Genomic DNA, 16663 nt, shown 5'->3' on the forward strand with positions numbered 1-16663 from the left:
AGATTGTTTGGATAAAGAGATGCAATTTCTTCTGTAAAAATATGTGTTAAAACATATTTCTGATGGTAATCTGAATAAATTTTGACATTTTCTTGTACTTATTTTAAGTTTTCTGTTATAAGAGAATCCAGCAATCACAAAACCTTTAGAAAAACTTTTCCTTGTTTTCTCTGAACCAACATATTAAGTCTTTTTCTTCTCTTTTTCTGGTAGTAAATCGATCTTTTTCTATTGCAAACAGAAGTATATTCAAGCCTGATCAATTGTAAAACTATATACAGTACAAAATCCGGACCCCAAAGCCACAAACTTTTTTTTTTTTTTTTTTTTTTTTTGTATGCTTTATGCATGCGTGTTTGATTTTTCCTTCCATAATAAAACATGTGGAGGTTTTCACTTAAAACTTCCGATTCTTAATTTCATTTAGGCACTAAATAAAATACCTCATTATGAAAAAAACAATAATGTAAGTATAAATTTGCGAGATTGGCATACACGAAACATAAACGTATTTTATATTCCTGATGAGCCATTTTTATTATATTTTGCTTTCATCACCCCTTGTTTATCAATGCATGACAGCTTCAGTAATAACTCATGCAATTATGTCTAAACTTTTTTTTATATTGGTAATTGAAAAACAAGAGTATGGCAACTTTTTATGCTAACATTACGTTTGGCGATGATTATAGATTTTTAAAAGCTGATGAGGAAAAATTCAACAAAAATTTCTTTTGATATGCTAAAAATTGATTTTGTTAATGAATTTCATAGGCCAAAAGATTACATTTAGTGCTATTTTAAGTAAGAATAACGGATATGTTATTTCAGCATAAACCCAGAAGCGACGGCAGAATTTAGGAAAAACAAAATTTTTGGAATTTGGAAGCACCAAGCGGCAAAATTAAGAGATGAGAAGTTTTTACAGTGCAAACCTTTCGTAATCAGAAAACATAAACAATCTTGAGCATTTAAAGGAGTAAAGATTTTCCCCGTTATATATCATGCAAATAAAAGAGCATGGATGACACAAACATTTTTGAATTCGGTTGGTTTACCCAATGACTCAAAAATAGTCTTGATTCTAGACAACAGTTCGGCTCATGCTTCACTTAAAGTTTTATTCAAAGATAATTTATCCATATTATTCTTCCCTTCAAATTGTACATCTGTGATTCAGCCTATGGTTATCAGAATAGTGCGCACGCTGAAATGCATAGTAGCATTTTTAAAATCCATGTTAAATTTCTTGAATAATGGCAAGGCTATTCACGAATTTTTGAAATATTTTAGCATAAAATCTGCTGGGTGGAGCATCGCAAGATCATGGGAGGATGTGTCTCCAGATACGTTAGAAAATGCTTGGCATAATTTATGGCTTGCTACCATATTTCACGGTGAGAACGATGAAGATGATAGCCGCGAATTAGAAAGTTTTCGGATATCGCAAACTAAAGGTGAAATTTTCCAGTTATTGGATTTTGTAAAGAAATGTGGAGAAGCGGTAATAAATGAAGATGATATAACAGAAGTTTTTCATTGCAATGACAATGCCCCAATCATCAATCAATTAACAGATGGTGAAATGTGTACTATGGTTCTAGATTCAGAAAATGCTGTTAATCAGAGGGAAGGAAGTGACAAAGAGGTTGTTGAAAACGAAAAATTTTGATTGACAAGTTAGTCAGTATTCTCGACACAGCAATTACAGGACTTGAACAGTGAAACTTTGTAACTGAACAAGAAATTAAGTCTGTTTATAAAATTAAAGAGAAAGTATTAGCACAAAAAATGAAGCAACTAAAAGAACTCACATTGAAAGAAATGTTTAATGAAGTAAACAAACAAATATTGAGCTTTTTTTGTAAATTTTGATACCCTTTAAATCATAATTGCTCTTTATTTCATAAATTACGATTTCATAATTCTAATTGTATAATTTCTGCATGCCATCTTACCAGTCCGGAATTGCTGAAATCCTGACGAGTCCGGATTTCAGACTTTGTACTGTATTTCTATTTTTCACCTACCAAATAATTTTCATACAGTAATCTGTATATAGTCTTTATGCTGAGAAACATGTTTTGGTGTTAGGCGATGAACATTTTTTTTTTTTTTTTTTTTTTTAGCTGTAAATTAGGTTTTAGACTTTTGTTAACAGTTCCTACAGAGATATTTAAAAATTTTTCATTAACTCTGGATTTTCTTTTAAAACATGAAGATGTAACCTTAGATTTAATAAGAGCTGTATGTAGCTTTGTTGGTTATACATTTTTTTGCATTTTCCCAGTCAGATGTAAAGTTTGATGTTTTTTTCATATTAATTATTTCACTCATCTTTCATGTAGAAATAATAAAACCATGTTTTTCATGCCTTCTTTTGATATTTGAATAAGAGTATTTCTCTTCGGACAGTGCAAAAATGTAGCCTTTGATCCACTGTTTATTTTTCAGCGACATTTTAAAGAAAATAATATTTTTAATGCTGCAGATGATAATTAAACCTTATTCCAGTTTGATGATAGTCATGCTTGTGTTTTAAAATTAATATTTAAATTCATGGAGAAAATCAAAATCATTTAAAAAATGTGTAAAAACATCCTTTGTAGTTGATCATTACACTTCGCTGAACAAAATAATTAAACTATATATGCTATTATGAGTGTTTCATTACTGCTTTTCTCCATTATGACAATCTAAAAGTTCACTTGTTATTTTAAATAAAATACAACTTACTTATTTTTAAAAAGTGAAAATATTTTTCCCATTTACCATGGAATAACAATTTATGAAGAGAGACCAATAACATATCTATGGACAGTAGGTATAACAGTGTTTTACTTACATGAAAGGTATTTATAAATTTTTTTATGTAGATCATCTGTTATGTGACATACAATAGTAATTTTTCTTGTCGTGTCTATTGCAGCAAGTTCCTGTTGATGCTTGTCTGAATATGATTTCATAATCCTGGCAGATCTTTAGGTAGGAGTTTCATATATAAATCTGTGTAGAGAGGGGGATGAGAACCACAAATATATATACAGTCAAAAGTCGTTAATTCGGTCACCCATAATCTGGAATGATCTATAATCCGGACCCCAAAGCTACAAACTTTCTGCGCATGCGTCGGGTTGACGCATTCGCGTAAGACCTTTACAGCTGCGAATTTGCGTGTGCGCGTGCGCAAAATACGTTTAGTAATGCGCGTTTAATGTATAACGGACGGGATAAGCTAAGCTAAAATTATCTAATTATCTATTTCAGTGAATGTTGCAGATTGCGTTGTTCCTTAATCTTCGAATTGGATCCGGCTTATTATTTTTTGAAGACTGTTAGAGCAATTTTATAAAAGTAAGCTTGAACTTTCGATTATGTCAAATAGAATTTCCGATATATATTTACTAATATGTAAAGGATATACAAAGCGAAAGTATCTTTCGGAGTCCATTAAACAAAAGTGGAATTGCTGCAAAAAATGGATAAAGGTTAACACCTTTGTTTATCTAAACTTTAACGTTTGTTTATCTATCTAAATTTTGTTTATCTTTAACGCTGTGGCGGCGCAATGAATTGGAAGTTGATCTGTCAGCACTATCCTTATCTTAAGAGCAGATGTTTTTATTTTATTTGGCTTATAATTGCTTACTAAATGTAGTACTCGGTCTTTGATATGATTTAAATCAAATGCCTCGTCATTATAATTTGCTTCGGATAGCGAAGAAAGTGACAGAGGTTATTGAAAACGAAAAAATTTCCATTGACAAATTAGTCGGTATTCTCGACACAGCAATTATAGGACTTGAAGAGCGGAACTTTGTAACTGAACAAGAAATTATGTCTGTTTATAGAATTAAAGAGAATGTATTATCACATAAAAAACGAAACAACTTACATTGAAAGAAATGTTTAATAAAGTAAACAAATAAATATTAAGCTTTTTTTTTTTTTTTTTTTTTTTTTTTTTGTAAATTTTGATACCCTTTAGATCATAATTTTTCTTTATTTCGTAAATTACGGTTTCATATTTTTAATTTTATAATTTCTGCATGCTATTTTACCAGATTTAAACTGATGATCTATAACCCGGAAAAATCGATAATCCGGAATCGCCGAAGTCCTGACGAGTCCGGATTAACGACTTTTAACTGTATATAAAACTAGGTGATCTTCGTTTTGCCTCTTCACGTTTCACAAAAGTCTGAATAACTTTTCAAATTGTTGCTACTAAATATTATCGCCCTGTATTATATTTAAAGAAAATAAATAATGAAGAGTTTGCATGAATGTATGCATGTTTTTCACATTGTGAAAAAACAACAATACTTAGAGCAATCAAATTTTTAGTAACATAGTCCTCCACCCGAGTATGAGCACCGGAAGCCGAAGTTTTGAATTTATTTTCTTGAGTCTTTCATATTTTGTAAAACTTTATATAAAAAAATTTTAATTAACAAAAAAATTATTTCAAAGAAACCAACGGCAGGGAAAAGGCATTTTTATTTCCAGCACGCGAGATTGTCTATCGGAAATTCTAAAGATATGCTGTTTTTAAATATTTTACTGTGTATTTAAAATTTTGTAAAACTTTAACGAATTTTTGATTAACAAACTCAACAATTTCACAATGAGCACTGGCAACACTGCCAGGGGGGGGGACATTTTTATATCCAACATGTGAGATTGTCTATTGGAAATTCTACAGTTTGGCTGGTTTTAAATATTTTTAGTCCAAATGCTCTCGAAACGTGCATGTGTATGTAAATGAAAAAAAAACTCCCATATGGGCATAATATAAAATCTGAAAACTTTCAATTTTTTTTAATTACATTTATTTATTTTTTATTAATCATTAATTTATTAATATGTGCTTGTAGTTATAAAGGAGTTGAATCGCTTGCAGTTTTATGCATTGATTCAATTGATAATACAGTCAAAAGTCGTTAATCGGGACTTCGGCGATTCCGGATTATAGATCATCAGTTTAAGTCTCGTAATATGGCATGCAGAAATTCTAAAATTAAAAATATGAAACCGTAATTTATGAAATAAAGAACAATTATGATCTAAAGGGTATCAAAATTTAGGAAAAAAAAAGCTTAATATTTATTAGTTTAATTTATTAAACATTTCTTTCAATGTGAGTTGTTTAAGTTGCTTCGTTTTATGTGATCATACTTTCTCTTTAATTCTATAACAAGACATAATTTCTTGTTCAGTTACAAAGTTCCGCTGTTCAAGTCCCGTTAATTGCTGTGCCGAGAATACCGGCTAACTTGTCAATCGAAATTTTTTCGTTTTCACTAACCTCTCTGTCGCATTCTTCATGTCTTTATCCATTTTTTGCAGCAATTCCACTTTTTGTTTGATGGACATCGAAACATACTTTCGTTTTGTAGATCCGTTGGAAGTTCCAGCATCGGAAATTCTATTTGACATAATCGAAAGTTCAAGTTTACTTTTATAAAATTGCTCTTACAGTCTGCAAAAAATAATAAGCGGGATCCAATTCGAAGATTAAGGAACAATGCAATCATTAACATTAACTGAAATAGATAATTAGATAATTTTAGCTTACACCGTCCGTTATACATTAAACACGCAGGCGAAAACGTATTCTGCACTTGCGCACACGCATATGCGCAGTAGTCAAGGTCTTGCGCGCACGCGTAAAACGTCTGTGTGCATGTGCCAACGGGGCACATGCGCAGAAAGTTTTTAGCTTGGAGGTTCGGATTATAGATCATTCCGGATTATGGGTGTCTGAATTAACGACTTTTGACTGTAATCAAGTGATGCATATAATTTCATTGTCTTATTGAAACCATTTGCTTAGTTTTTCACCATTTATGTTTTAATTAGGTTAGTAACTGTTTTTATATACATTGACATAAAAACAGTGCTTATTTTTGAAAAAAAAAAAAGTTTTTGTGGAATATTCTCAGTTTGTTTCAGAAAAAATAGAGTCGGTGAACAAAATTTTTTTCTTACTTCTAATAAAGGGTATTCAAATGAAAAGGTATGAAATAACACTGTAGGTATAATTTAAGTCTTTATATACAAATAATTACCAGAGGCCTGAGCACAACTATCTCATGAACTATATCATATCACAATGATCTAACTTTCATGAGCCAAAAGACAGTTCTATGCCTGCGACAGGAACCAGGCCTACACTATGTCTTCCAGTCTGTCAGCAGAGTTAAAGCACTTCCCTTTGAGATGTCTTTTGGGGGATCAAACACATCGAAGTTGCAGGCAACACAAAGTGGGACAAATGGAATGAAATGAGAATTATAATTTAGTTATGAAAGCAGACAAATAATTCAGAAGAATGTATTTTATTATATACATTCATATACTTGTCTATAAATATCCAAAAAAATATATTTATTATTAACTATTGGTAACTATAAAAAGATTTGTAAAAACAATAATTTCTATATTACGGTTTTAATTAATTAAATATTTTATTTAAAAAATTATGATTTTCTTTCATGGACATATTTTTTATCCGAGTGAATACTTAGCTATAGATTCGGATCATTTAATAAAATGTGAAATTTCCACATGAATTGGTCAAATTATATTTTAGGCTTAGTACAGATTTTAAAGTTTTAATGTTCAGCTGCGATTTTTCAATTCTCCATATTTTATTGATACTAGAAGAAACGATCTGTTGCTGCATTTATTCCTGGAAGGGGGAGCGCATGTTCACCAATTTTCAAAATATTTTCATAAGGAATATTATTCTGTTTAAAATAAAGGAATAACTCCGTCTAATTTTTGTCTGCTTCCACATTTGCAGACAACCAACATTTAATTTTTTCATCAGTAATAACATAATCAGTAATTTTTACCAATGGCACCTCATCAAAAATATATTCACAAATATTATTTTTCAGAAAATGGTTACTAATATATTAAAAAGATTTTTCCACATATTCCCATAAAATCTCCTTTTTTAAAGTCACCCAATGAAAGTTTTTAATATCCTCGAATTGAACTGTCTGTTATTCAAGATATTCCAAGCAGTTATTTAAAAAATTTCTGACTTCTTTCAGAAAATCTGGTCGTTTAATGGCACCTTGTTCTTCCAACCTAGTGATGTCCTTTCGAATAACTAAAGGAACGTAATCGTTATAAATTCTTTCTCGCAATTTTGTTTTTAAATTATTGATTTCATTTGACACTTCCTTAACTGAAATTTTGTCCCCTTCAATAATTTTCGCAGCATTGTGAAATAATATAGCTTAGTTGTGGATGAACTGAAGCCAAATTTGTGATGTGTCGTTTTCAAAAAAAGAGCTGCAATATTCTTGGACATTTATCTTGTGATAAAAAGTGATTTTAATGGTTTGTATATTTTGAAAAAATTTTCTACAGCTGGTAAAAGAGCTAACCATCGTGTTTTGCTGTAATCAATAATTCTTTTATATTCGATTTCTGTACTTTCACAAAAATCCTTCAAAGTTTCAACACGCACAGTATATATATATATAAATACGAACAAATCTTTGCAATAATATTTTCAACATCCACTGGAAGTAAGTCAGATGCTATTTGAATAGTATTGTGTAGAACCTACTCGAATAATTTTTTGGTTCAAACGTTCGTTAAGTTTCGTAAAAACATTATTGATGCCTCTTCTAGCTTTTCCAACAAAATTTGTATTAGTGTTATCCTCACAATAGTCAATAATTTTCTTGTTCAAATTATTCTTTTTTTTTAAAATAGTACTTACGGAATCAAAAATTATTTATGAAGTTTTACCCGGCAATGAAACAAAATCTAATATTCTAATTTTAATTCCTGTTTTTGGATCAAAAATCTAACAAATAAATAGGGAAATAATTTTAAATCTTAGTGGTTGGAAGCATCATAATATATGGATATAAATATGTATTTATCTAATTCTTTCTGAAATTGTGAAAAGGAATATGGTGAAAAAACATTATAAATAATTGCTTCGGTTTTTGTCCTTGCACATGCAAATTTTTTGTCGTACAGTGTTTTGATCATTTGCAACATACAATCAATTGATCTGAAACTTTGATTGTGTTTTATGGTGTGGAAAGCAAATAGCCCTTCAGCTAATGCTAGCTGTCCCTCCATTGACAATACATATTCCTTGACGAGATGTAACGACAATGATCGAACACCACCGAGTAAATCTTAACTCATTACATCGCCTAATTTAGTTTACTCTGCATGCATTTTATGTGTTTTTATTTATATTCACTATACTATTTAGTAAATAATAGGTAATATATTTTTACAGTACATTAAAATCAAGACGTGGGGTTATTTTAACTTTGCATGACCTTGGAGAAGTATGGACGCACCTTATCGTGGAGCACAGTCCCTCCTTGAGCAGCCCAGGCAGTTTGCTTTTCATGGACTTGCATACACTACAGAGTATCTCACAGTGCACGTCACTGTTAATAGTTTTTCTTTGCTTGAAGAAGAATTCAATGAGTATCGGACCTCGGAAGTCGAAAAAGATGGTGAGCATCTCCTTGCCTGCTTGAAGGCACAGCTTTGGATTTTTTTAGAGAGAGGTGATGATACATGCTGTCCCGCTTTGTCTCTAGCTCGAAGTTATGGCATCAGCTTCTGTCTCCAGGAAAGCGAGATCTTTATGATACTTAAATAGGTGTTGCAATGCTAGCCTGATATGCAGTTCCTTTTGTGGTTCACTGAGCTTCTTCGGAACACATTGTCAGCACACCTTCTGATAACCCAAACTGTCGCATATAATTTTCTACATTGTTCCAAAGCTGGGTCCCACCATCACTGCCAACATTCTCATTGTGACATGGTAGTCCCTTCTCACCAGGTTATTCACCTTTGTTGCTGAATTCGACCACGATTATGCTGAATTCGATAGTGTATGCTTGGTCTCATCTTGGGTCATCATTCAGACACTGCCAGCCTTGATGAAAACAGGCATTCCAATTTCTCACTTGTCGGACATACAGTCTCCCCCTGTATATGGCCACCTCTGGCAATGAATATTGGCTGGTTTAACCCTTTGCATAATCAGAAATCTGATAACACTTCGCTGCTCCTCATTCGTCGAATTTTGAAATGTGAACGCTGGTATGTCCCCACGCATTGTCGTATCAATTGGAGGAACACACAACTGCCTGCATCATGTGCACAGCCACATCAGACACTACATTTATGTCCCTAGCTGTCTATGTATCCCAAAATGGTATATTTAAATTTCAGCCGGTTTGCTTTTTACATTTCGTGTCTTTTCATTTGAACACTCATCATACGAGGTGTGACACACACACACACAAAAAAAAAAAGATACTAAGTGTGTAGCTTGAAAACAGAGTAGAGTTGGCAACAACTGTTTTGGTGACATCATGCCTCACACCTCCTCTATCCATGCAGCCAGTTTTCAACTTAACCGACCACGCCAGTGGGGAGTACTGCATCATTGAGTGAGCGTGTGCAACTGCATTCTGCCAGAAAAGTGTCTAATGTAAAAACCGAACAATGAATTAACATCAAGCTTCTTGTGAAACTTAAGAAGTCGGCCATGGAGGACACATTTCAAATGTTAACCGAGGCTTATGGAGATAAAACTTTGTCTCATGTACATTTGTTTGAATGGCATAAGCGGTTTTCAGGGGAAAGGGACAGTGTGGGAGATGATGAACGTGCTATGTTGACCATGATTGAATGCATTCCCAGTGGTCAGACTGTTAATCTATACTACTACTTTGAAGTACTAAAAAAGACTTTGTGAAAAAAATTAGAATAAAAAAGGCCACAGTTGTGGTGTGATGGGTGGCTGTTGCACCAGGACAATGCACCCACTCACCTGGCCCTATGCATCAAGCAGTTTCTGACCAGCAAAAACATTACTGTGATGAGGCATCCTCCTTATTCACCTCATTTAGCTCCATGCGACTTTCTTTTATTTCCTAAAAATTAAATCTTGCTTAAAGGGAAGCCATTTTACCTAAGCTAAAGAGGTTCAGCCAAAAACAGAAAATCTGAAGGGCCTTCTAAAAACCGAATGCAGAAGTGTGTGAATGCTGAAGGGAACTGCTTTGAAGGTGATAATGTCACGGAGAACTGATTCTCTAAGTATAATGATTTATTGAACCAGTCTTTTTTTTTTTTTTTTTTTTTTTGTCTGTGTGTGTGTGTGTGTGTGTGTGTGTATTAAACAAATTAGATTAACTTCTAGACTTGAATTAAGTTAATTAACATTTCAATTCTGCTTTTGGTGTCTGTCACCAGATAGCCTTTCAAAAGCTATTAATTTATATATACTGAAAACATAAATGAAGTGAAATGAAAGTTGTCAATTTTGTAAACATTAAGTTGTTACAGTGCTTAAATGCAATAGAACTCTTGAGTCATTGTTAAACGTAGTGTAATTAATACAACGCAAAAGTAAAATTTTAGGACGTTAATGTTAATTTTTTTCATTGCACATTTATTTTGCCTAAACATTTTTGCATTAATATTAGTTGTAGCCACCAAGAGCAGTAGAGTATAATTTTCTTAAAAGAAATCATCATGAAAAACAAGTTTGCTTAAGTACTTCATCAGCAACTTTATGACTTCTATAAATTTTATGAAGGAGTAGATTAGTAGGCTGATTAATGTCTGGAAATGTGGTTCTTAGGTATGCTTACCATAATACTTTTTTGCTTAGTCTGGGAAAATATTCATAACATGAAATAAGATCTACTAGGGATAAGTACCTATGATTGAAAAGGTTAAAAAAGCTGTTAAGAGAAAAACCAAATGAGTTAAATTTTTAATAACTCAATTGAACATACCCAGTAAGGAGTTATTAGTATTTATCACTTTCTTTAAAACTTTTAACATTCTTTAAAAATTCTTTTTTATTTTTAATGACATTGAATTTAGCTCACTGTTAATTTTGCAGTGTAGTAAAGTTCCATGGTGGATTAATTCTACCTCTTTCTTCAGAATATATGATGGTAATGTTTTGATTGATATGCTAGAAATGTATTCTGTTATTTGAATAAGATTGGGCAATGAAATGTTTTTCTTTGTTTGAAATGATTGAAAAGTTTGTCCATTTTTCTTCACAACTTTTATTTTTCCAGATTTTAAAATTAGCATACCTAAAAGCATTTGCAATCACTATTTCATCAAAACAGTAATCCATGTGTGTTGTATTAGTTATGAAAGTTACATTAATTATTTTCACCTAAAGTTTCAATTTCAGACTATGTTAATTCACTGTTGTTTATCCAAATATAAAAGCTTCTTCTCTACAAAAACTGTTTTCCCATAACTCAATGTAAGGAATACATCTGTAATAAAATGTTGTAAACACTTGTAGGATTTTTATTGATGTTAATAATTTCATTACTTTTTAGTATTCTACAACATTTTTCTCCTTCCTTCTTGAGGCATAAATTTATTATCATGTCTTTCCTTGAGGTTTGTTTTAATCTTCCAGTTTCCCTGAAATTATCAGTAGCACTTGTTTTTGTACTCTTCATAATCAAATTGCTTTGTTTAGTAATTTGAGTTGCCTTTGCACAAACCACTAATAGATTTCACCACAGTCGTTATCGAAAAACTGTTTTATCATCACTGGACAGTTCTCTTGTGAAAAAAAAAAAACTAAGATTTTATTCCTTTGTAGTTTTCAGATATTCTGTCAAAAGCTGGAAATAGTGAAAGAAAACAAGTGTTGCCATTTTGAAGAACCTTTTTATATTCTTTATGTACAAATTTGCAGAACTCTTAGTTTAGTGACTTGACTTGTATACATGTGGAAATATTTATAAATTTTGGCCACTAAAGCTTCTGTTTTAGTAGGTGGAACATCAGCTTCAGTTTCAAGGCAGTTGTGTATGATTTGAGCATTGCAACGAATGCCAACCGTATTTTTCTTTAGTTCATTTAAAAATTTATTTTAAATATTGTTTTCTTCTCTGTGTTTAACACCCTCTTCCCATATTAGGATTGCAATTATGTTCACAAAAATCATATAATTTTGTTTTCTGTGTTATGAGTCTTTATAATTAACATTAAAAGGTTTTTCAGTATTTATCTTAAAGAACAAAATCAGTTCAAATGAACAATTGGCTGACTTAAAGCTGAGATTGTGAATAGCAGCATGGAAATCAAAAGTTCCTTCTTTAACTGCTGTTAAGAATTCTTTCTCACTAAACACTTTATGCTTCTTTTTCATATAATATACGAGGGTTGTGGCAAAAGTCATGGCAACTATTTTTTTCTTGTAGGATCACAAACGTATATGTGTCGTGTGGAAGTTCTGCTGGCATAGTGTGTATGCAGAACAACAGATGGCTGTGTGGTAGCGAGGGCTTTGAAATCAGTCAGCTGGGGAGTGTCGTGCGAGATGGAAGTAACCCGTGTTGAGCAGCGTGCTTGCATCAAAATAGGCGTTCTCTGAGGGAGAAATGCGATGGAATGTCACAGTGAATTAGTAGAAGCCCTTGGGAATAATGCCCTACCATATCGTACAGTAGCACGGTGGGTAGGAAAGTTTCAGCAAGGACGTGTATCAACCAGTGATGAGCAACGTTCGGGACGATCGGTGAGTGTGCTGACCGACTTGGCACGTGCCGTCATCGAGTACATCATGGATGAAGACAGACGATGGACGTTACTGGAGTTAGAGAGAGCAAGTGGCATCGAGAAACGTACCGTCCACAGGATATTGCGTAATGAGCTACAGCTACGCAAAATCGCTTCGCGGTGGGTACCGCATACACTGACGGAAGTTCAAAGGTGGGTGCGCTATGCAATATACTCCGACCACTTTGCACGCGGGCAACAGGATGGCGATCAATTCTTGTCACGAATAATGACCATCGATGAATTTTGGGCCAGGGCATACGAACCAGAACTGAAACGTCAGTCCGCGGAGTGGCGACATCCTGGATCACCAAGGCAGCAGAAGGTCCGTCAGAATCCTTCGTCAGTCAAATTGATGGCGATCGTCGCGTATGACATCAGGGGTGCCATTGTTTGCCACTTTGTTCTTCATGGCAGAACAGTGACCGCACAGTACTACAGGGACTTCCTGATGCGACAGGTATGACGTGGTGTTGTGAAATGAACTGAAGTAATAACCGGCGCGAGGCGCTGCTGCTTGTGACGTCAGCCTGCGTGCTGAGTGTTTTCGAATGTTTTACGTGTGGACGAACGAAAGCTGAGCTCGGAAGAGTGATACTGTTTTGATGGAAATAAAGAATGATTTATTAAGAATTTTTTTGTCTTTATTCATAATGCACCCAGCCTCGGGTAGAGGCAGGCCCGCAACTGAACGAACTGTTTTAAATATATTTGATTTATATATTTTCTGTGTTCTTTGTAACATAGTGGTACCCTCGGCGGGACCGGGTGCTTTGAATTAGAATTTTCCGATTGAACTTTTGTTATTGAATTTCGATTTTGAATATACTTTGAAGATGGATTTGATCGCTTTAAAGGCTCAAAGAAAAGGACTTAGAATTGCGTTTTCGCAAACCTCAAGGAAAACCGAAAGTGAATTAACTAAAGAAGTAAGAGATTTGAAAATACTTTCGATTTTGAAGTGTCAACTTTGTGATAAATTCCAGAGACTTGACGTATGCCAGAGTGCTATATCGCAGCAAATTCTGCAGACTGAAGATGGAGAAAAATTATTTAGTGATGATTTTCAAGAAGCGGAGAATTATCGAGATAAGTTTCTAGAACAGTGTGCTCAAATAGATGCGGAAATACAAGCCTCTTCTCCTTCAAATAATTCCGAATCTAGGAAATTTAAATTGCCTAAAATTGAGCTTAAAAAATTCAGTGGTGAAGCTAAAGATTACCTGACTTTTTGGAGTCAGTTCCAGAAAATCCACGATGACAAAAGTATCGCCGATGAAGATAAAATGCAGTATTTATTGCAGGCCATGGAACCCAAATCGAAAGCAGAACGCCTAGTCCTTAGCTTCCCGGCAACGGCAGCTAATTATCCTAAAGCCATCGAACAACTAAAAGAGCGCTTTGGACGCGAAGATTTACTTGTGCAAATCTATGTGAGAGACTTGTTAAGCCTAGTGATGAAGAACGCTGTAACCGGAAGAGCAAAAACGGATCTACCCTCCCTGTATGATGAACTAGAAGGAAAATTGCGAGCGTTGGAAAGTTTGGGAAGAACCCAAGAAAAATATGGGGATTTTTTGATCCCCTTAGTGGAAAGTTGCTTACCAGAAGAAGTACTGATGGCATGGGAAAGAAGCAGAAATCACGACTCCATTGAAACTAAAGGGAATCGATCTTTGAAATATTTAATGAATTTCTTAAAACAGGAAGTTAAGGGGGAAGAGATGGTTCTCCTCGCAAGAACTGGTTTCGCTTCCCAACAGAACCATCGAAAGAAAGATTATAACCACGAACAGGTAAAGCAAAATGATCCCGTAACAGCATCAGCTCTAGTAAGTCTTGAGAATTCAGGTAAGAGTGTTCCGAACTGTAATTTTTGTGAAAAGAAACATTTTAGTGAAAAATGTTACTCTGCAAAAAAAATGACTTTAGCTGAAAAACAACAATTGTTGTTGAAAAAAGGTGCTTGTTTTTCTTGTCTGAAAAGAGCGAGTCATATTAGTAAATTTTGTCCTTTCAAAGGTAAGTTAAGTTGTTCTATTTGCAAAAGTTGTAATCATTTTGATGTAATGTGTAATCAAAAGCTAAAAAATAATGATCAGATAAATGTTTCAAAAGAGAGTTCTCTTTCTAACTGTAGCAGAAGCGAAACTGTATTTTTGCAAACGCTTTGCGTTCGAATTCGGTGTCAAGGTCGCGAGAAAATTATTCGCTGCATAATTGATAGTGGAAGCCAAAGTAGCTACGTTAGTGAAAATATGATGAGTCAGCTTAAAGCATCTCCACTTCGGGAGGAGACAGTTATACATGCACTGTTTGGGGGGGACGAAACGAAACCTAAACAACATGAAGTGTTTTCGGTCGAGGTCAGCAATTTAAAAGGAACATTCGCATGTAGTTTTGAGGCATTATCGGAAAAAAAGATTTGCGGTTTTATTCCTAAGGTTAAGGATAAAGAGATTTTGAATGAATTAAAAGAAATCGAATTTTCGGATCCATTGCGAAAGGAAATTGAAATTAACCTTTTAATCGGAGCAGATGTTATAGGAAAGTTATTGACGGGAAATTCTATTGAATTACAGTCCGGGGTAACGGCTGTCGAAACGAAACTTGGATGGACGGTATTTGGCAAACGAAATTCGGGTGAAAAGGATAATATTTTGAAAACATTTTCAATGCATGTCAGGAGAATTCCTCTGAATGAGTTATGGGAACTTGAAAAAATAGGAATATGCGCTCCAAACGAAACTGTTAAAATGAATGAAAGTTTTAATTTATCTGAATTTGAGAACAAAATGAAAATTCTTCCAAATGGAAGATATGAAGTAGAACTTCCGTGGAAATGTGATACGACACATTTAACCGATAATAAAGAATTATCCTGGAAAAGGTATCAAAAGATGATCTATAAACTCAGATGTAGTAAATTTTTCGATGATTATCAAAATGTGTTCAAAGAATGGGAAAGGTTGAATATTATTGAACGCGTACCAGAAAACGAATTGAATAATGAATGTCATTATTTGCCGCATAGGCCTGTAATCAAATTAGGAAGTGAAACCACGAAAATTCGTCCTGTTTTTGACGCTTCTGCATCTGAGAAAGGGAGACTCTCTTTGAACGAATGTTTGTGTAAAGGAATAAATCTTATTGAATTAATACCTGATATTATAGATCGTTTTAGAATGTATCCGATTGGTATTAGTGCCGATATTGAAAAGGCTTTTTTAATGTTATCCGTCGCATCTAAAGATAGAGATTTTCTCAGATTTTTTTTCCCATGCAATGAAGAGAAATTAATTTATAGGCATTGCAGAGTTGTGTTTGGAGTTTCTTCGAGCCCCTACTTGTTGAACGCATCTATAATGTATCTATTAGAAAACTGTCCACGTCAATATAGTGAAGTTGCTCAAAAATTGAAATCGTCATTTTATGTGGATAATTGTTTATCTAGTGTTTTTAGTATTGATGAACAGTTTATGTTTATTGAACATTCCAAATTAATCATGTCAAATGGATGTTTTAACTTGCGCGGTTTTGAAAGCAATGTGGCTGGTACAAATGTTGACAAACATTCAGGGGATACTTCCGTTTTGGGGGTAATTTGGAATTTGGATAATGATACGCTGAGGTGCTGCACAGACACAGATACATTGACCTGTGATACAAAAATCACAAAGCGGACAATTTTGGCAATTGTGCAGACAATTTTTGATCCTATTGGTTTAATAACGCCAACTACATTGCTTCCAAAACTGTTGTTGCAAAAATTGTGGAAAGTGAAAATTGCATGGGATGATGAATTGTCTCCGAATGATGTAAATATATTTTTGAACTGGTTTAAAGAACTTAATGTTTTGAAAGATGTTACTTTGCCTCGATACTTGTTTATCAATGACACGTCTGAACTACATGTATTTGTGGATGCTTGCAAGGGGGCGTATGCAGCGTGCGTCTTTGTTCGATCAATATTTAATTCTGAAGTAAAAATAAATCTCGTACGGGCGAAGTCTAGAGTATCGCCTTTGAAATCTTTAAGCATTCCTCG

The sequence above is a fragment of the Stegodyphus dumicola genome, chromosome 9 (genome assembly GCF_044657685.1).
Source record: "Stegodyphus dumicola isolate Sdum_Otavi_A_Nest chromosome 9, ASM4465768v1".
NCBI classification, from domain to species: domain Eukaryota; kingdom Metazoa; phylum Arthropoda; class Arachnida; order Araneae; family Eresidae; genus Stegodyphus; species Stegodyphus dumicola.